We start from the raw sequence: 23,085 nt of genomic DNA, 5'->3' as shown, positions 1-23,085 counted from the left end.
GGGACAGAAAAAGGTCTAGATGATCTCTGCTTCCCTATGCCTAAGCCCCGCCTCTCTTCCTATTCCTTTCTTTCTACCCCTCTTTCTCCTCTTTGAAATTTGATGTTTAGATCCCAGGGAAATCAAAGTATCTTGGAAGATCTTTATTAAATCCTGGCCTTCATTCTTCCGAGGGACCTTCTAGTTTCTTCTGCTCCTGGTCCTGGCTTGTATACGCATTCAGAGATGCTTAAAAACCTAACCAAAATCATCACATCAATTCCTTGATACCGAGCTCTTCCTTGTCCAGAGAGCCAAAATCAGCAACGATTAGAACAGGGACATAAGACTGGAATGTGTGTTCACCCTTCAGTAACCTGAAGCTTGACCAAGCAGCTGACACCCATTCATGTCAGACAACTGTGAAAATACACCACACTATGAGAAGAGAGCTTGATTTCAGCGATGCTAGGCAAATCCAAGTCTGAGTTGGGAAGTCCCAGGGCCAGCACCTAAGGGTGTGATCTGTCTCCTCCTTGACACACCGGGAGATTTTCATCCTAATAAGTTACATTAGCCCCTAAAAGATGGTTTAGAGCCACCCACTGTCTTTGCTTGCTCACAATTTCACACACCCTGTGATAATATGCTTTATGGGGGTGGCATACTCTGATATATACATGGTAACTGTCTTGTTGAACAGGTTTTGAGGTTTCTCTTGCTCTCTAATTCCAGAGCAAGCAACTCTAAAGTGGGGCATTGGAGCCAGCATCTCCCCTTCCTGGATCTGAGCATTCAGCATTGCCTGAGCTAGTCTGTTCCTCTGTGGAGCAAGGTTTAGACTCTGAAAAGCACTACTCTTACACACGAGACCTGGATAAGATTTGACTGTCATGGGCCGCCTGCAAACCAGGACAGTTTTTAAGTGGTGCTGTTCATTACCTCACAAATCTTCCAGTATGTCTGCTGTAGATTTATTAGTTCAGTGAAATTTTGATAGATATTCACATACATATTAAAAGAACTGTGCAGCTCTGACCCACACATGAACTACAGAGACCAAAGGCACAAATGCCTTGAGCAAACACATCCACCAGGCTTCGTCTGGTAAATGGTGACATCACTCTTGGACTACCCCCACTCTCAGATGTGCTCTGAGTTTTTTTCTTCTAATATAACTTTATCCAGGAAGGTATGGTGAGTGGTTTCTTGATGCTTTATGCTTCTGTAACCACTGCCAAAAAAGGCAAATGGGGACTGGGGGCAGCTAGCTTAGTCAGTAAAGTGATTGTCTTGCAAGTATGAGGGACTGAGTCTAATCTCCAGACCATATGTAATAAAAACCTAAATAAAAAAGAACAGAGTAACATGCTCTTGTAATCCAGCAGTGAGGGTGGGCACTGTGGGAGATGATGACAGATGTTGTCCTTTGGCTTCTGCATGCACACAAGTATGCACACATAAACCCATGCACCCATACACATGTAGGAAAACTTCTTAGGATATAAATAAAACACATGGACCTTTGTCGAAGTAAAGCAGACTTACAAGTCTTTCAGATGAACTTTGGTCTTGATGACCTTGACTGTGAAGGCCAAGTGGTTGTCTCTGAAGCCAAGTACTCAAGTAGCCAATGGTGCAAGAAAAGGGAAAGTGGGTTAAAGAAAGAAATAAAGAAGAAAGATAATGAAAGGAGGCAGAAAAGAGAATGTGCCTGCACTGAGTTGTTAAGAGTTAGCGGCTTCCTAGACTCCGACTCTGTGCCCTGCATTGTGAGCATGGGCATGTGACTTACAGTAACTTCCAAGACCTTGTGGTTGCTAGCTCTCCATGGACACTCTCCTCAGACACTCTTCATGACCCATCTCCTTGTTGCGACGCCCTGCCTAATGTAGAGCTGCTCTCTGCTAGGAAGCCCACAAATCACTGTTGCCTGGGACTCCGGTAGATCACCTGTGCCTCCCCTCCTCTCCTTCACTCTGGCCTTTCTAGGACCATACCCCAGCCTCAGCTCCATGGCTCAGCTCCTGTTCCCAACCAATCTCATTCTCTTGGGGCTCAATGGCCATCCATGGACAGACACAAGGTACCCCTAATTCTGCCTCTGCTGCCTCTATAGAGCTAGGCCCTAGGAAACCTCCAGAATCAATCACTTTCCCTTTCCCCCACCTGACCGCCTCTTATCCACCCCACCCACTGTGCTGACCCAGGACTGTTTGGACTCTCAACCCAGAGCCCCAACAAGAACATGAGATCTGACACCAATCTGAGTCTGACACCTATCCCCAGAGTGGCCCTGAAGTTAAAAACCAGGTATCATTATTTTACTTGACAAACTGCCAGATTGGGGGGATAGCAAGCAAAAAACCAAATGTTCACTCAACAAAGGTAAACCAGATATCTACACTTCTGCACACACACACACACACACACACACACACATACACACAAACACACACTTTTTAAAATTAAATTTAAAACAAGAATCCCCCATTGGTTAGACTAGATCAGCAAGAAGGAGCAAGGAATACAGATCCACAGCCATGGCCTTGCTAATTGACTGCAACTCTGTATATTTGTGTGATACCTAACAAAGTTCACTAGTTTTCAACTCCATGAATCCACCACCCATTCCACAAAGCAAGCCCAGGTATCAGCCCACCCCTTAGACAAGCAATAAGCTGTAGGGATGGTGTCCTTGCTCAGGGGACTTATAGCTTCAGAAGCAATCCTGAGCTTGTCACCCTGACTGGAAAGTGGCTGGTTCCTTTGTTAGAATCTATAGACTCGGTGGCTTCTTCTGTGCCTGTCTTAGTTAGGGTTTCTATTCCTGCACAAACATCATGACCAAGAAGCAAGTTGGGGAGGAAAGGGTTTATTCAGCTTACATTTCCATACTGCTGTTCATCACCAAGGAAGTCAGGACTGGAACTCAAGCAGATCGGAAAGCAGGAGCTGATGCAGAGGCTATGGAGGGATGTTCCTTACTGGCTTGCTCAGCCTGCTCTCTTATAGAACCCAAGACTACCAGCCCAGAGATGGTCCCGCCCACAAGGGGCCTTTCCCCCTTGATCACTAATTGAGATAATGCCTTACAGTTGGATCTCATAGAGGCATTTCCTCAAATGAAGCTCCTTTCTCTGTAATAATTCCAGCTGTGTCAAGTTGACACAAAACTAGCCAGTACAGTGCTCCATAATAAACCCCCAAATCCTTCTAGTTCGGGCACTATGCCTTTGAGCTCCAGTCCTTTCTCCCCTCCCTTCTTCCAGTTCTTTCCCTCAACACCAGTGGTTCTCTATCTGTGAGTCCTGACCCCCATGGGGACATATATCAGATATCCTGCATAGTATATATGCACATTAGGATCCATTACAGTAGCAAAATTACAGTTATGCAGTAGCAACAAAAATAATATTATGGTTGGGGTCAGTATAACATGTGGGACTGTATTAAAGGGTCACAGCATAAGGAAGGTTGAGAATGACAGTTCTACACACTCCCTCTCTTCTTTCCCTTTCAATATCAGCTTAAAAGCAATCCTTATTAATTTGCTATAAAGGGCCAAAGTGAAAAGTTTCATTCCAATTTTTCTGAGAAGGAATTTATAAATACCATGTTCTCCTCTCATGTAAACATCATCTGTGAACCTTGCTGCTGCTGACAATGGGACTGAAGTTGGTCTCTTCATGGTAAGCAGGAAATCACATACCTGAAAGCTAGGTGTGTGATGGGATAGTCCTCTCTTGAAAATGTAATCTTCAGTAACAGAAGAGTAAAGCCAAATACTGTGGTGGCTACTTGGGAAACTGAGGCAAGGAGAACACGGAAGCCCCAAGGCCAGAGCCAACCTTGGAAACAGAATGAGACCCTATATCTAAAAATAATAACAGTAAGTATATTTGGAGAGTTGAAGGTACAGTCTGAGAAACGTGAAGACATTTATGACAACCTGATAAAGGAAAACTCAGCCTAAGACAAGATAGGGCTGTCTAATAAAAGAGTCTAGTTTATTAATAAGACAAATAACAACACCCTGTTGTTCCAGAGAAAAGCAAAGGTCCTCCTAGAACTCTTCCTCCTAGCCAGAATTATTCTAAGAAAAGCTGGTTCAGAGCCTTCTGGATCCCCTCCACTACTCCTAGAAGTTGGATGAGAGTGGAGGATCATGACTGGGGCTCATGATGAATCAATACTAACTGATCTACGTAACAAAAAACTGAAATGAGACTTACCATTCTGGATACCCCAACCAAAGCAGAAGTCACCTGGAGCTCACAGCTTCTTTGAAGGCCTTCTCTGAGGTAAGGCTGTTAAATAGCACATCAAAATTTTATTACGGCTTTTCAAGAACATAAGCAGAGTTAAAGACTATTGTCCAGTTCACAACTTTAAACTGAAAACTGAGCAAACATTCTCCCTGCTTCACAGAAGATGTATGCACTGTATGAGGTACTGTTATGTTGCTGTGACAAAAAAACAAAAACAAAAACAAAAGCAAAACAAACAAAAACCTGTCAGAAAAGAACTTAGAGAAGAAAAGGTTTATTTGGCTTATGGTTTCAGGGGATCTTAGTCCATCACAGCAGGGTGTAATGGAACTGAGGGCAAGATGTAAGATTTACCTAACAGAACACCAGGAAGCAAAGAGTAGCCAAAACCAGGGGCTAGGCTCTAACATTCAAAGGCTCCTGCTTAGTGGCCCAATTCTGCTAACTAAGCCCCTCCCTTGCATCAATTGAGACTATTGTGCAAAACACAGGTCTGGGATGGGGGATCATTTTAGATTCCAGCAAAAGGCATAAAAGCCACATGACCACCAGGCAGTAGTAGTGCATGCCTTTAATCCCAGCACTTGGGAGGCAGAGGCAGGTGGATTTCTGAGTTCAAGGCCAGCCTGGTCTACAGTGAGTTCCAGGACAGCCAGGGCTATATAGAGAAACCTTGTCTCAAAAAACCAAAAAATAAAAAATAAAAATAAAAAGCCACATGACCTGTGCCTGCAAACTGGCAGTGAGTGATAAGAGCCGCTGGCTTATATCTTCTCCACCACTGTTGATTTTTCTCATTAAGCCCTTCCTTTCTCCCTTTCTCTCTTTCTTTCTTCCTTTATCTCTTCCTTTCTTCTTTTCTCTCTTTCTTTCTATCTTTCTTTCTCTCTTTCTTTTACAAATGTGTCTTAATACAAAATTTACTATGTTCCAGATATTAGAAACACACAAAATTAATACTGTATAACTGCCCCAACAGAGTTTGCAGTGTTCAAGGACACAGGTACATTATGAAGCATTGTACAATCACACAGAGCATGATACTGAACGTGGACTTGGCAGTGAGTCCACAGACAGGAGTGATTAGCTTTGGTAGGCAGAGTTAGGGATGTGGTAGGCGACATGAATGGATGACTGGGAGTTACATGAGTGAGAGAAGCGAAGAGCTGATACCTGAGATGAGATTAACAAGAACAACAGCATGAAGAAAGAACTACAATTGGATTATCATAAGAGTGGGAAGCCATTGGTCCTGGTAAGTCTGGAGAGGGCCTCATTGCAGGAGGTTTTGCTAAAACCCCTTGAACATTTTTTTTCCTACAGGATAAGGAACTGCTTACATCTTCTGCAGCAATACTGTTAGGGTTCATTTGTGAGACATTGTTCTGTGCACATTTTATTTTCATTAGTTAAGTTTATGTGATGAGACTTAATGAAATATAAAATTCATCAAAATGATTTTAAAAAATGAATCTCAAAGAAACGGTTAACCATGTAGAAATGTGCAGGAACAGAATATGACGGTGTTTCCAGTAGCATTGCCAATTAGAAGAGGCACTACATCTGGAAGTGAACTTGAACAGCCATTCCTAACTGAACATAATCAGGAATTTAAAGCATCTCATAAGCAGCCAGATGCTAATCCAATCAATCATGGCGTGGAGGGGGAGGGGCTCTAAATAGAGCATAGATAACATTTACTGAAATTTAATTACAGGGTAATTTTCTTCGGGGAGCAATTATCCCCCTCTCACAGGCACCTTCCAGGTTTCCTGGCATCGACTCTCCCCCACTTGCCTGTAGATTTGCATATATAAAAAAATTAGACGCTAAGATCTGTATACAAGAGGAAACATGTGGTGTTTTCCAGTTCCATCCATTTTCCTGAAATTGCATAATATCACTTTTTGTGGTTGAATACAATTCTGCTGTATATAGGGACCACATTTTCATTATCCATTCATCCATTAATGTTCAGCTAGACTGACTCTAATTCCTATTATACATGAAGCAACAGTAAGTGTGAATGGACACCTCTCTGTGTAATAGGATATTGTCCTTTGGGTAAAGGCTCAGGAAAGGTAAAGTTGAATCAATACGTCGTTTCTTGATAATGCCTAGATAGATAACATACTAACTCAGATGCCCCCTGACCCCAAGTTTCTGGAGGGATAGGACACAAATCTGTGTGACACAGTAATGCCTGTGGTGCCGACCAGGGTATCACACGGATATTGCATTTCTATGTAACAATGTGTTGTTGCTACAGGCCCCTGGCATGACTTGTGGGAATAACCTTGAGGGAAAATCTGGACCAAAGTTAGAATTCAAAAGGCTGTTTAAAAAAGTAAATAAAAGTTGAGCTGGGAGAAGGCAAAGTGTGTGAAGAGTGGGGTAAGGAGAGGCTTTGTACAGAGGCTTTGTGTGTGTGGCTAGATTGGGGGCTTGATGTTTTCCTGACACTTGTGGTGTTTTCCAGCTGGCTTGAAGAAATAAAGAATTTAGGATCAAACATTTTGTGAGTATCTGAATTGGGGGAGGGGGAGAATAAGAGTCAGCAATAGCTGCTCTGGCTTTTCATGAATACAATATCTTAGCTGAAGGGAGTCCTTCCTCTACACTGATGGGTCTGCAGGTCCAGAGTCAGGTGAGCCCCTCCAAAGCCCCAGAAACAATAGGCCTCACTGTTACCTCCAGTAGCATCCCAGAAATGACTGGGGAAAAAGAAGAACTGCCAAGCTCCAACAGGTGCCGTACTGGATGTCACAGGGCTGTGGAAACAACAGAGAGCGGGGGCCAGACGTGTCTTACCACATGCAGGAGGGGGCTCAGAGCACGGTGGGTTTGTGCTGATTACTAAAGACAAGTGGCGCATCACCAGGTTAGGTGAATTGCAGCTTACGTGGCATGGGAAAGCGACGGAAGGCACAGAGGCTGGGGCTGGGAAGAAGGCTCAGTGAGTTGGAGCTCCAGCCTCTCATTCAGAGTTGGGCCTAGAGGTCCATATTTATGATGTCAGACTTGGGAGGCAGAGATAGCAAGGAGGATCTCTGAGGCTCACTGGCCCCCATTCTTGCCTCCCTGGTCATCCCTTCAACCCAGTAAGAAATGCTGTCTCAACACTCAAGATAGACAGTGCACATTTACCCCATACACATGAACAAGAGCATTCACACATTCACAGACACAGAACCACACGGCTTGAGAACATGACCCTCTTAGACCACTAGTATACTAATAATGTCTTCTGGCTTTCTAAGACAGGATGGCAAGGTACACAAAAATTAGTATTAGCATTCGAAAGGCAGATGGGAATACACATTGACTATGATCTTATTGTCCTAGGAGTTGATATTATCCTAGGAGCAACACATTCGTGTGTGTGTGTGTGTGTGTGTGTGTGTGTGTGTGTGTGTGTGTGTGTGTGTGTGTGTGCTGTATTTGTGTAACATGTCATGTGTATAATATATTCACATCTATGTGAGTACACATGGAGAGGGCAGAGAAAAGCAGCTATTCTGTTCTTTTGACTGGAAGAAGATTGACACCTTGCAAGCCCAAGCAATATTCCTATCTCACCCCACAAGGCTTGGGTTAGAGGCCACACTCAACCACACCCAGATTCTGCCTGGTTTCTGAGGAGTTAAACTTGAATGCTTGTACAACAAGTATGCTTACCCACTAAGCCATCTCTTCACTCCCCATACATTTTCCAAAGGAATTATGTTTGAGGTAACAGAAGAAATTTTAGTTGTTAGCAGTGACTCTTGTAGGAAAGAAGGTGAGCTCAGGAAAGACATCAACTCCTTTCTTTCCATTTTTGTGCCACATCATCTGAAATGATGTGTTCAATTAATCCTGCTTTCAAGTTGAATTTTGCCTGGAAATAAATATGCCATGTGACTCTTAGGGCAAGCACCTTATAACAGGCCCAGGGAATATGGAATCAATTCTTAGATTTCACACAAGACCTCATGTTTGTGAAATCACATCATTCATTCCTTTTATAGTCTGTTTTTGTGTTAGGTTGTTCTGTTTTGTTTTGTTTTGTTTGGGGTGGTGTGGGACCATGAAAGGCAGCCCGTTTTGGTTGAGTGAGACTTGCTCCAGAGATCCAGTAGAAAACTCTACAAGGGACAGAACAGTGAGCCACCTTCCAAGAGACAGGTGCCTGACACCACAGAGCTCCCAACTCCATAATTCTGTGACTATCAGTCACACAGACAAAGTCCCAAGCTCCTGGCATTCTACCTAAACTCCACCCTCACAGTAACTTGACAATAGCCAGGTATGTTCCTCCCCACAGCTACCCTGAAACTACAAGACAGTCCAACCTACTATAATGGGGGCTGCTTGGCCCCTCCTCTCTCCCTTAAGCTCTCACCTTTCTTACTCTCATCTCTAGCTTCCCTTTTCCCCTCTCTTCCCCCCTTCTCTCCATGTGGCCATGGCCGGCCCCTCCATTTCTTTTACCTTCTCTCTCTCTCTGCCTTTCTACAATAAAGCTCTAAAACCACAGACTGTCTCTGCTCATCAAGATCCGTTGTGCTTGAATGATGGGATAGGCTTTCCCCTAAAGAGCCATGTTTAACCTCCTGCCAGAAGCCCTCCCTGCGCGCCAGTCACGGACTAGACCAAAGACTCTCCCCATATGAGAACCACCTAGAATCCCCTCTCTCCCTGCCCTCTCCTCTCTTTGGCCCCAAAGCTGGCAGAGCTGCCCACAGGCCCCCACTTTGTTCTCAGCTCTTCCAAGGTGTCCAGTGGGATCTGGGATGCCCGAGACGGAGAACCTGTTATCTCTGGCCTTCGTGAGGCCCAGAGACCTTGGACTGACCCTTGTCCAACCTCCGTGGGCTGGGGTCCATGGCTTCCCAAAGCCAGACACCCACCTGGGGCCACATGGAGAGCATGCGGCAGTTCTCTGAGTCTGCCTGCCCAGAGCACCAGAACTCTGGTGGGACGCCGGTTTTCTCCCACTCCCTTTATTTCCCCATGCCCGCTGTCCACAGGGTTGGATCCATGTAGCTCAGGCTAGCCTCAAACTTGCTAAGCTTTAAGACTGGTCTTGAGCCCCATGATCCTATTGCCTCTACCTAAGTACTTGGATTGTAAGGATATAGCTCCATGTTTGGTATACCACTCTTTCAAAATGTGTCTGCCATTGGATCTACTTGAGAACATGGCTTCATCATTTTTCATCTTTCTTTAGCCACCAGTCACGCAAATCCACCGTCCTGGGTGGAATCACCTTAAGGAGCGACATGGCTGTGCCACCCAGTCTGTCACCCTGGGAACTGTGCAACTTCAGGCAGCCAGAATTTTACTCTTACACAGCTGTGAGGGAACATAAGCTGTGGCCTCTTGCAAAACCTGCCTGTGACTTTTCTCACTTGATGGTAATCTCACTTTCTCTAAACACAGCACAAAGCCACAAAGTGCAAGCCAGCCAGCATGAGACTGATCCCAAAGTGTTACCTGCTTTTACATTGAACTGTTTGGTGTTGCATTCACAAATTTATCACTGAAGTTTTGCCTAAAAGATGAGTTTCTTGAGGCTGGCAAGATGGTTTACCTGTTAAGAGTACTTCCTACTCTTCCAGAGGATCCTCGTTCAGCTCTAAATCAGGAGGTTCACAACTGTCTATAACTCCAGCTCCAGAGGATCCAATAACCTCTTCTGGGCTCAGAGTCCACCTGCGTTCATGTGCACATGCCCACACATATGCACATAATTAAAAACAAATACAATCTTCATTAAAAGATTTCGCCTTTCAATACAGGGTAGTATGAGATTGGTTGGGAGTAGAAAAGTTGGCTGAAAGGAGGAGTGAGACTTGTTTCCTGAGTCTCCATCTACAAGATGCATCAATGGTTTCCTTCTTCCCTACCTGGCCTCAATGGCAACTTACAAAAAAAAAAAAATCCTCTCTATCCTTATAAAGCTCTCTACCATGAGAACTTGATATGGGTTCTAGGATTTTCTTGTTTGGTTGAATGGTTGGTTGGTTGTTTTGTTTTGTTTTGTTTAGAATTCAGTAACTTTTTTTCTAGATCTCTCTCTCTCTGTCTCTCTGTGTCTCTGTGTGTCTCTCTCTGTCTCTGTCTCTCTGTCTCTGTCTGTCTGTCTGTCTGTATCTCTCTCTCTCTCTCTCTCTCTCTCTCTCTCTCTCTTTGTGTGTGTGTGTGTATGTGTACAAGACATAGGTGTGTGGGTAGGTACAGACTAAAGGTCAATGCTGGGTGTCTTCTGCTATCACTCTTTGCATAAACTGCTGACATGCCTACTCCATGGTACTGTTAGGGGGAAGGTTTTGATTGTAGCTCTAAGAGGACAGCCTGGGGCATCTGGAAGAATCCGGAGCAGAGAAGAAACAGAATGAGCATAGCCAGCAGTTTTGACCTGGCCAGGGCTATCTGCAAGGGAAGGAAAAGCTACTGGTATGGGAAAGAGAGGGAACAAGGCAAGAACAGTAGGGTTAAAGAAGGAGGAGCTTGCCTGAGGAAGGGGGCTGGAGGGAGTGGAGGGTGGAGGAGGAGATGAGAAGGACTAAGAAGCTAGCATGCACTTGGAAATGTGTAGCAGGGACTTGGGGTCCTGAGGGGTCCTGGAGGCCAGCATGAGCTTTGATGTGCTAATAGGCACCACAAGTGACCATTTGCCCCTTCTGCCAGTGGTAAGAGAAATGACTCCTTTTGGTAGAGGAACTGGCTTCATGAGTTCCTGAGGAACGCTGCCTTTTATCGAGCTGCCAGAAATCCTCAGCTATCCAGGTTGAGCTCATTTCTGGATCTTTTAGAGTTTGGGGAATTGGGGTTTCCTTTGGACCTGACTCTCTCTCTCTACCTTATATTTTGAGACAGAGTCTCTCACAAAGCCTGGAACACAACTAGATGGCCAGTTAGCCCCAGGGAGTCTTCTAGCTCACCACCCACACCGCCCAGCACTGGGAGTGCAGATGTGCACCACGGAGCCCCTCCTTCCTGTTAGTGCTGCGATCTAAACTCGGGTCCTCATGAAAGCACTTCACCAGGGGAGCCATCTCCCAGGTCTCCAGATGTTCCTCTGCAGGGGAGTGGTTTTTCACAAGTTAGCCTTCAGATGGTTTGGTCTTTCCTCACTAAACCCTTTCTCCAATGCTGGACAAAGGGAAACCATGCTAGAGAGTTCTGCTTATATAACTAATTTCATTTGACAACTACGACACATGCCAAATATTTAATATTTCACAACCCAGGATTTTTATGAAGTCCCTTTATGTTTCAACACAGTACGGCATTCAAAGACCATCTGATCCTTTATCCAGCCCCTTGCATCCCAAGGGTGCAGTTAAAATTCTAGGGGGAAGAAGCAAACTGCTTCACAGAATAGCATCATATCCAGATCCTCCCGTTTATTCCTCCCCTCCCTCCTGTTTTCTCTGGGGTGGCCAAGCCAATACCCTGGGCAATTCATTTTACCACCACTCCCAGGGGCTGGGAGAAAATCCCTCCTTTGATCTGAGAATGATTGTATTGAATCTTCTCAGTGCCAGCAGCGTTGTAACAAATGGCCATTATCTGAGATGAGAAAATGAAGGAGAAAATGCTCTGTGATCTATAAAATCCTAACTGCTGGTGATTGCTTTATTATCGTTAGTAATTTATTTGTTAGTATTGTTATTGCTGCTAATAAAGTGATCCCTCTGCTTCCGGGCTCTATGGTCTTCATGCTGGCTCATACAATGCCTCGGGAAGATTTTTAGATGCTTCAGGATAAACAGGGGAGGAGACCTTGTCTCTAGCCAGCGGCTCCAAGTATCTGGAATGAGTTGCCAGATGATCAAGAGCCCACCGTGCCAAGCTGCTTCTAAGAGCAGCTTCCTCCTGCTGGCAGCGTGGGTACTGTGTTCACACATTCTCCCAGTGAAAGGATCTACCTGTGGGGATGAAGTCTCCAGCATTCCACCGTCAAGACCCATCTCTAGACCTAGAACAATGTAAGGACTTGGCCACCTTGCCCCTTGATCCTCCATCTTCCTCTCTAAGCCCTTTCCCCCTTAAGTTTCCCAGTCAACGCTTTGTAGTTCAGAATCACAGAAAACACCCCCCCCCCAAGAAAAGGTTATGAGTCAAGTGAAACTCTGAGTAAGCAAATGTATCTGGCACTCAGAGCCATGGAAAGTCGCTTCTACCGCCAGAGGTGGTTAGCCGACTCTGCCCATAACTGTCCGCAAGACAGCTCCACAGAGCAACCCTGATGGGCTCAGACGGGTGGAAAGGGAAGTACTTGAGAGGTTTTTCAATAAATAAGCCTGTGTAAGTCCTGGTGTGTAGGGATGCCAACTGCTTTCTCGATCGGAACCTTAAAAAGCAAAAAATAGAACTTTAAAAGAATAATTTATAATGATCATAGATAAAATAAAATATTCTAGAAGAAATGTAATTTGGGGGTGAGCAGCTGGTTTTATGAGGGAGATAATGCCTGCCTTCTTTTTTCAAGGACTATAAATACATTTTTATTTTATCTTTGCCCCAGCCCTAGTGTTGCTACAAAAACCAAGCATTATTCAGAAAATTATTCCATCTTCCTTCTAGGGGTTACTTGGCGGTATCCTTTTACAGACCCACCTTGTGCTATGTAGAAGCATGACTTGAGGCTGCCCTGAACAACTGCTACTTGTCAATAGCTCCAATCTTTTACTTTTCCAGACAAATGAAGACTCATCCCTTCTCTATCTGGGGACAATCTGAGTTGGGTCCATGTCTGCCATTGTGTGGCTAATGTTTCTTACCAACTATTAGCAGAAAGGGCAGATAGGGTCCTGGCTCTTTCAGTTGTAGGGAAAGGCTAATTTTTAAAATGTCAACTAGAATATAGAGCCTGATCTGGAAACAGTCATTGTAAAGTCACAGGCTGTTCTGAAATGTGTCCAATAGAAACAATAAACCTGGCATGTCGCATTCTGCTCACGATAACTCCTTAGAGTGTTTCTGCAAGTTACTATTCCAGAACAGGGAGATGGAAGCCACACACAGAGGTCATCTTCCCCTGGTTACTCCCTTTGTCATGAAAGCTAACTCATGAAGATAGAGATAAACATAGATGATATAGATATAGATATAGATATAGATATAGATAGATAGATAGATAGATAGATAGATAGATAGATAGATAGATAGTGAGCAAGAGACATATGTGTGTGTATGTGTATGTGTGTGTGTGCGTGTGTGTGTGTGTGTGTGTGTATGTGTGTGTGTGTGTGTGTGTATGTGTGTGTGTGTAGGACAGAAGTCAACATTTGGTACCTTCCTTGAATGATCCCACCTTCTTTCATTGAACTGGCTACTCTGTGACAGGATTGACTGGCTGGCCAGGCTAGTGAGCTCCTAGATTCTACCTGTCTTCATCCTTACTACACCAAGGTTAAGATCTGCACTTGATCATCTCTAGCTCTCTGATGTAGGTACTGGATATCTGTCCTCCTGCACAGACAACAACTGTGTTAGACTAAGCCATCTCCTCAGCCCCTCATAAGGATATTTTTATATTGGGCTATATTTTTAAAATTCCATTCAGAAATAGTTTTCCCAAGTCCTATGATAAACACTCACTGACTGAATTTAAAAGATCTACCCTTTGATAAGAAGAATCCACAGAGACCACAATGATGTTCACATAGATGACATAACTAACAACTAGGAATGGAGAAATAAAGAAGTAATCTTTTATCCTTAAATGGATGCCCAGTCACTCAGAAAATCTGCAAGTTAAAAAGGTCCTCTTGAAGAGAGAGTGAATGATGACTTCAGAAAAATCAAAATACATCAAGAGAGACGTCTAAGAGAGGAATAATGGGTGGAAGTTTTTTGAGTGATTTTTAGGTGCCAGACACTGATTTAATTGCTTTGTTTGTATGAATGTATTAGTCACAAGGTCAGAGCTAAAGGAATCCAACCTAGTCATTGGTACCTGAAGTGGGGGAGGTCAGGAAGGATTGTTAGAACTCACTGAATTATAACACATTGAGTGCATGTTGAGAGTTGGAAGACAACTTGCTATGTTACACACACATGCACACACACTTCAGGTGCCAAAGTCTTTAGGGACAAGCAGCATCCAGGGATACAAGCAGCAGCCATGTTAAGGGGCCAACCATTACTTTCCTGCACTAGCTTTGTTTCCCTAACTCCTCCTCAGTATCAAGGAGAATTCTAGAAGAAATATCAAAATATCCTAGGGATGACCTCTGAGGCAAACAGATCTGGCCTTCAATATTAGGTGTGCCACCATTTATTAGCTTTGGGGTTTGAAGTAAATTAGTTAACCTTTTCTAACTTGTTGCCCTTCTAAAGTGGCTATTCAAACCCATTGTCTTGGGCCCAGTAGAAGCTAAACTAATTGTCTCCCGGTAACTGGTTAAATGTTGCTCTGAGAAGACCTTAGTCTGGAAAACAACTTTATAGTCCCTGTATGACACTGTAAAATAAGGGGGGGGGGCAAAAGGTCATACTATAGGGCATTTAGGAGGTTGAATATAATATATTGTAACTGCTACTACACTGCCCTGTACATAGAAATGTTCTGCACAAACTCATGACCATTTTCTTCACCACACCTACTTATTGCAGCAAGTATTAATGATTCACTCTGAGAAAAGACAATTAAAATATCTCATCAATAATTTCATGTTGATGGCATAACCGCATGACCAATATGATAGCACTTGGGTATAATCAATGAAATAAAATACTGTGTGAATTGGTGCACAGCATATTTTGGAATGCTTACTAGTGACTTCTGCATAACAATGATCCCACTTCCCATTTCATATACCAATTTTTGTCAGACAAATTTATGAATAGTCCTATTTAACAACTGAAACAACAAAGGCTACATGAAATATTATAATTTGTCAGACATGACAAATTTTCTAGTGATAGTTTTTGTCCACATATTGGCTGGAACTTAATGACCTCTGTGCTTTATGATGTTTATCTCTTCAGTATCTACTGAATCACTATTTTGCATATGTATTAAGGGCATTGTAATTTATACAGGCCAAGTCATTTATTACACTTTATGTGATACATACTGTATACCTCTTTGTCTTAGCTGCAAATATCTCTGGATATAGAACGCTGCATAACAATAACAGTATGGAAAAATAGACAGAATAAATCAAAAATATCTCTGCCTATGTACAGAAATAGACCTGCTTGGTCATAAGAAGGATGGCCAAGTGTAATCATGAACCTTCCTTAGGATTGCCAAAGAGAACTAGTTTCTTTAGTAAAAATTTCTTCCTCTGAGTTCAAAAAAATTAGAAATGCAGCCACCAGTGATTTGGTAAGGTCACCTTGTACAATTCAATTTATTGTCTAGTGTCTTAAGGATTTCATTTCTCCTGACACAATACAGCCAACGAGAGAGAGAGAGAGAGAGAGAGAGAGAGAGAGAGAGAAACACTGTTCCAAAATCAATTGTATCTCTTTTGTTTTACTTATTATTAATGTGGTTACTTTTTGCCAAGACGGGGTTTCTTTGTGTAGACTTGGCTGTTCAGAAACTAGCTCTGTAGATCAGGCTAGCCTCGAACTTACAGATGTCTGCCTGCCTCTGCCTCTGCCTCTGCCTCCCAAGTGCTGGGATTAAAGTCATGAGCAGCTACCACTAGACTTAGTATGGCTACTTTAAAGGGCTAAAATTAAGGATTAGAAATGTAATTTGGCATGCACAAAGAGCTGAGTTAAATCCATAACACCAAAAAGTTATAAACCAAATCTCAAGGAAAGAAATGAATATATTAGCACATTTTTTCATTTTTCATTGGTTATTTTATTTATATTTCAAATGTTATCCCCCTTCCCAGTTCCCCCTCCAGCAAGCCCCCCGCCCCCTCCTTCCTCCCTCTGCCTCTGTGAGGGTGCTCCTCCACCTGCCCATCCACTCCTGCCTCAGTGCCCTAGCATCCCCCTATCCTTGTTCATCAATCCTCCACAGACCCTTCCCAATGATGCCAGATAAGGCCATCCTCTGCTACATATCCAGCTGAAGCCATGAGTACTCCTGTGTACTCTTTGGTTAGTGGTTTAGTCCCTGAGAGTTTTGGGGGGTCTGGTTGGTTGATATTGTTGTTCTTCCTATGAATCAACACATTTTTAAGACTTTTTTTTCTGGATATTTAAAGGCTAAAGTGCTATAAACTAAGAGATAAAATGAATCTGGATCATGGCTCAACAGAGATAGTGTCTCCTTAGGGATAGAAACATTGATCCCTGAGTACATTAGGAAAACTGAAGAGCTGAACCAATGCTGGAATACAGCCATGTTGGCCAGGGAAAGGCTGTTAGAGATGCCAAAAATGATATGGCACCCTTGACCCATTCCTTGCTTTGTCACTATTGTTCTCTCTGTCTCTGTAATTTGTTAGTTCTTGAGAACACCAGTAAAATATCTCCCGTCTTTGATCCAAATCCTTCCCACACTCTATCAGTAATGCTGCTACAAAAAGTATTTTCGGCTCGCAAAAATAATCATCCCTGTCAACCTCTCCAATATCTCGCATCCTTGAAACCGCTGTGTTCTCAGAGATACCCTGACAGACGGATCCAACAGATGTCAACCAATAAAGCACACATAGAGTCAATTCAGTCCAAAGCAATAATGAAGTCAGTCGATGAGTGTGGGATACATCTAGATGAATACATCTAAGTGAGAAGCACAAATGTGCAATCAGGGAAACGCTAACCCCAGAGCTTTTAACATTTTCACCAGGTGGTTAATATTCAAGAAATCCATAGAAAGTTCTTAGAAGCATAGGTAGAAAGCCCTTCATCTCAGCCCACACTGATGCTTGACATGCACAGATGCTCTGAGGTCATGATCATCCTGCTGCCATTAAAGGGTATCTTCATGTTGGTACCAGGGACTCCTTATTTCCATCTCCTCTTTTTGATGGTTTACAAACAGCAAATGGTGGTTCTCAAATTTTGTAGTAATTGTAGGGATATAAGATGAAAACGTGTTGCATGCTGGGACAAAATATGTTCTCATTTTTTCATACTTACTGATTCATTAATTGATAGCTCTTTAGAAGAACCTGAAAGCTGAACTTGTAGGGACGCCTAGAAACTCTGCCACAGAAGTAAAAGAAAAACTGGTGTTTTTGCTGACACCCAAAAAACGAGCCTTAGTCAATGCATGGTGCTTTCCCATCTCTCCCAGGTGCTTCTGCACTGACATCACTTCTCAGCAGGGCACTGTCTTTCCGGACAATTTGTGAGGAAAGGAAGGACAGACAGTATGAAAAGTGTGAGTTGGACAAATCTAATCTTAATGCGTTCCATAAGACGGTTTGTGTCTGGGCTTCCTCAGTTTTCATCAGCAAAGTCCTCCACCCACGTCACCCCGAGGTCACATCACACTTCTTTGATGATGAGCCAAGGCAATGGGAGAAGCTATGGCTTGAAACAATAGCATCAGAGATGGAAGCAAGACTAGGGAGCCCCCACTTTCCCTCTGTAACCACAACAATTGGAGGAGATTCTGGCCTGAGAGATGAATCTGCAAATAATGGTACCCAGATGGCAACTGCAGCTGTTCTCTCTACCAGCAGCACCTCTGCTCATCCATCTTCGGGACACACCCGGGGCTGAGGAGGAGTGAGAAATTGAGTTGACAGAGCCATCGGAGAGCCTCTTCTTCCATCTGCATTCTTTTCCTTCGATCATGTTCCTTGGGCTTCAGACTTCTTGTTCTCACCTTCATACTATGGCTGTGATGACATAGACCCACTGCCTGCGAACCAGGGTGAGTAATGGTCTCAGGCCCTGAAGGAATACATAATGCCTAGTGTATTGGGTTGGGAAGAAGGAGCAAAAGGAGGTGAAAATGTTGCTCAGAACGCCTGTGTAGAAAAACACCTTGTGGTGAGGACCCTGGTTGTACCTAGGGAGTATCTGGGCATTCATGCCTATCCTCTAATTAGGTCGGAGGATCTCAGGAATGCAAGGCTCCGGAACTTACATTAAATAAGTAGATTCCTATCCAGGGGGACTTTTCCAGACACTGATCACTGTACAGCTAATTAGAAAAAGCAGAAGACCCTGGAGACATTGAACATTGAGCTGCTGCTTTGTCCTCATGACCTGGGATTTCACTGGCTCTGTAGCAATGTGATGCAAGCCTTAGATATTGGTGAGAAGAACAAAATTACTGCCAGAGCTGAGAAGAGGTTGACAAAGGATGCAGGGATCCGTGCAAAGTCCGTCATTATTCGCTGTATAAATCCCTTCATAGCGCCCAGAGGAGAGAGAAGACACAGAGGGTTCCTGCACAGATGTGGCTCCTTGTCACATGGCCATCCAGAAAACTGAGTGGACAGCCCCACTCTGAAGCCGGCAGAGGTTGAAATAAGCCATCCACACATTTCCAAGGAACTGGAGCAAACTGTAACAGGAAATAACTAACGCATCTGTGAATCCCTGCAGGCTACCCAGGTCTAACACAGTTTTCCCAAGCCTTATTCGTTAACTTGGAACTTTAGCACGTAAGAAATCAGTTACCTCACCCACCAGCTCCCAACCAAAACATCCAGTTGTTTGCTACTCAGTATAACAGACGGGAGGTTTTGCTTTCTGTGGATGCCAATGGGATCTCGGAAGCAGGGAAAGCCTATGACCTGAAATGTTTCTGCTCCCTCGGTTTGCAGAAATGGACTCTCTCACCACCATGTGGAAGGCTGAGTTCACTTGCCTTCTCTAGCTAAAGCCTTTTCTAAGGGACCTAGAACCAAGAAAGCATTTTTCAAGTGTGAAGGAAAATGACTTTGTAAACTGTAATGTACTCGCTCTGAAGTGCTGCAACTGTAAACCCCTCCTAGGCTAGACGAGAAAAGCCTGGTCTATCTGTGTAACACCAATAGACAAGATAATCAATGGCCTATTTTGCTTTTGTTTCCTTCACTAAGGTCTCAGGGAAGTTCATAGATAGCCTTTCAAATGAACATGCACAATGAGAGAGGTTGGGGGTGGGGTAAAGTGTAGGAAGTGGGAACTTGTGGCCATGTAGGATTTGAGAAACACAAGAAGAAAGCTCAGATGAATCCAGGAAGATGGCACAAGGGTTTGAGTTGAGCTAGGCAAGGAGCATGTGCCTACCATGCTGGTGGTGGCCTTAGTTTGGAAAAAAAATGTAATATTTTTAAAGACAAAGAACAGTTGTGTTTTGAATGTGAATTGTACCTCATGTGAGTTCATGTGTGTGCTCACTTGTTCCCAGCTGGTGCTGCTGTTGGGAAGTTTGTAGAACCTTCAGGAGGTAGAGCCTTGCTGGAAAAAGTGAGTTACTGAGGAGGGGGTTGGGTTTAAGACTTGATAGCTACTTCCTGTTCACTTTGCTTCCTGGCAGCTGGTGCATCCTGCTCCTAGCACCATCTCTCCACCATGAGGGAATAATCCCCTAAACTGTAGGCCAGAACTGAACCCATCTCAAGCTGCTTCTTGCCAGGCATTTGGTCACAGCAACAGAATGAATGACTTAACACAGCATCAAGCAGCGTCCTTCGAGTATGGTGAGGGCATGATCAATAGTGCGAGGTGAACCTCACTAACAAGGGTGTTGGTGACAGAGTGGATTCTGATTGACCTTTCCCTGGAGCAGGGAAGGGCCATGTGAAGACCACTCAGTGAAGATCCACTGGTCGCCCCTAGCCTCAGGTCTGTAGACATGTCACTCGTCCCCAAGCTGCTACTTCCTTGACTGGAAAACTAGGAAAATGACACCTCCTACTTCACCGTGTTGTTATTACAAAGATTACATACCAGGATTATGGGAGGACATTTTGAAAGTTTGAAGCTCCATAAAAATAGGTAATTCATTTTATTCTAATAAACAGTTGACATTCATATATGCAATAGATTAACTGCTTCCTAAGGACATTTAAAAACCATATTTAGCACTACACCAATCTTGAATACTGTCAACCCTTTTGGGGGGGAGTTAAAAAGGCATCTTAGGGAGCAGGAGTAACTTCCAGCTACAGAACTGTGACACTGGCTTAAAAGGCAGTTAACAATTTCCATAGGTTCACATATCTGTATGCTCAGGATATGGATCAGCAGCAGTTATTAATCCCACCATGCACTTCAGGTTTTTCCCATATGTTTTCTAAGAGATAGATGGATGTACCACTGAAAACCTTTGCTAACCTGACGAATTCTGAATGACACTGAGGAAGGGAGAAAAGGGACCTAGCTGGTGACTAGCCAGATGCCCTTGAACACAACTGATTAAGGGTGCCCTTTGCTGGGGATACTTTCTTTCCTTCTGCTGTGGTGTTACCATGATACATCGTTGCCTAGAAAACCACTGAATTCAGTATGAAAGTACTGACTATCTGCAGCGTAACTCGAACTCTTTAGAGCCAGGGTGTTCTTGCACAGTGTACAACCTTCCCAACCATGCATGAAAACCCTGAGACATTTTGTTTATCTTATACCTCTGTTGTGTGTTATTGATTTTTTTACAGTATGCATGGGTTACCATTTGTAGTTTGCAAAGCACCACACACAGAGTACTAGAGACTGGGGAAAGGCGATCCAAAGACCCAGCATGACCATCGCTGTGATGATAAGCCTAAGCCAAATATTTCAATATAAGTAGAGGTTCAGGGGCTTGGTTACAGTTTAGATTTTCTTACAGTTGTTGTGTGGCTCAGTCTTCCTCACTTAACTCTTTCACTCCCTCTTACAGCTTCCATACACTTAACAGTTACATTCTAATGAAAGCACTTAGGATGTAGGTAATCTGTGTATAGTAAATCTACCTTTTATGAAATGGATCTGTGAGTTTTAAGTTAGTATATTTATGTTAGTATATGAATACCATATTAAATTAAGGGTGGATTCTGAGGCTCTGAGCAGCCAAACTCATGTTCTCTATTCCCGCTTACATTGTTCAACATCACTCCAGTATTTTAAACAAATGTTAAAGCATTTTAGTGGTGGAAACTATCCAACAGTCCACTAAAGAGGGACTTTTTAAATATTTATTGAAGTGCTAGAACGTTATTCAAATGACAAGGCAAATGTGTACACTGTTTAAGAAGAAAAAGTGTTAAAAATGCCATGTGCGTAGGATGCAAGCTGCAAAGGAAGAAGAGACATTCATAATAACTGATGAGAGAAAACCAGAATGGGGCACAGGACTGGGGTCTCTGGCACAGAGGCCTCAGGTAGGGGAAGAGAAATGCAGCCCAACACAAAATCATGAGCACACTTTAAATTACACTTTTTTTTCACTATTTTTTGTAACTCAATAGTGACTCAGCTGTGTGGTTCAGCAGTGTGAAGTTAGAAGATAATAACGAGATGCCACAGTGTGTAAAATCAGAACCACCTGTTGGGAGACAGCAGCCCAGTTCAAGCACACTTCCCTCTAGTGTTGCTTTCTTTACCTGGCTCTGTATGCCTGCATCTTGCTTCTGCTTTAACTATGAGCAACAGGTTTCAGCTGTAGTTTGGATAGAAAATGTCCTCTATCTGGGGTGCTACTTTGAGAAGCAGAGTCTAGATGGAAGAATAGAAGACATGGGATAAACCACTGACCACTTCTGGTTCTTCCTCTCCTGTTTTCTTCCTCCATAGATAGGTAGGTAGGAGATATATGGAAAACTGATGGATAAGAGATTAGATGATTGATAGACAAGTAGATACTAGATAGATAGGTGGATAGATAGATAGACGGACAGACAGACAGACAGAATGATGATTGATGAAAGATAGGTATCCTTCGTGATCTATACTAATGTGAGCAGGCTCCTAACATCCCTTTCTTAGTGGATAAAATAAATACTCCCCTGAGTTGTATCTTATGTGGTTTATGTTCACTGTGACAAGAAACCAGGTGATAGAGACCCATGCTTCCTCCGGAACTTCCTCCCCTTTCTAGGTTCTCAGTGCTGAAGCAAGTGAGCACAACCAGGTGACATCCACAGAACCAATGGCTCTTAGAGCAGCCATTACATCACTCATTCAATGAATAGTCCTACTGTCACATGGGGAGACCACAGGATTACTGAGCCACCAACTTCACAGAGGCCATGGATGAAAATAGTCTTAAGTCATGGGGGGGGGGGTTGTTACCTTTTCTCAGCCTGCTAATAAAGATGAAATAGAATATGTTCATGGGCATAGGCGTCACTGGGAAGACCTGTCAGTAAGCAGCTATGTGGTCCTGGGGTGGGGAGGAGAAGCATTCTTGGGTGGCTCACAAGAAGCTGAAACTCATATGGAAACATGTGCACAGTCACAGACAAAGGGTAATTGCAGGGTGGTTTATTAATTGAAACTCACTATCCTCTTCTCTGTAACATGGCTGGATCCTGAAAACCTCAACACATGACGAAAAGACACGCAAAGTCAGCAGAGAAACCTCAGCTTTGACTGCCATGCCAAGAAGCAGAAAGTTTAGAATGAGTTTGTTTTCTGGCTCCCTATACCAAATAAACCACAAATGGACTCCCAAGGTTCTGAATAATGAATCGGCTTTCTCTCAAGTCCCTCCTTTCCTCCCCTGTGTCGTTCTTCCTCTCATCTCCTGTGTGCACTGAAAACTGGAGCATCCAGGACATCTTTCACATGAGGTCAGCAACACGTGGGGGGAAATGAGCTCCGCACATTCCACGCTGAGGAACTAAGGGGTAAGAACAAGACATGAAATTACATCTCTAGCAGTTGCCACCCTCTTCCATGGGCAAGTAAAGATGGCCAGCATTCAGTAATTCAGCATGTACTTGGCAGCGTGTGCGTGTGTATGTGTGTGTGTGTGTGTGCATGTGTGTGTATGTGTGTG

This window comes from Mus caroli, unplaced genomic scaffold, assembly GCF_978045245.1.
Source record: "Mus caroli unplaced genomic scaffold, Mus_caroli_1 scaffold_1, whole genome shotgun sequence".
Classification (NCBI taxonomy): Eukaryota; Metazoa; Chordata; class Mammalia; order Rodentia; family Muridae; genus Mus; species Mus caroli.
The sequence above is the reverse complement of the archived record's forward strand: the minus strand, read 5'-3'. Positions refer to the sequence as shown.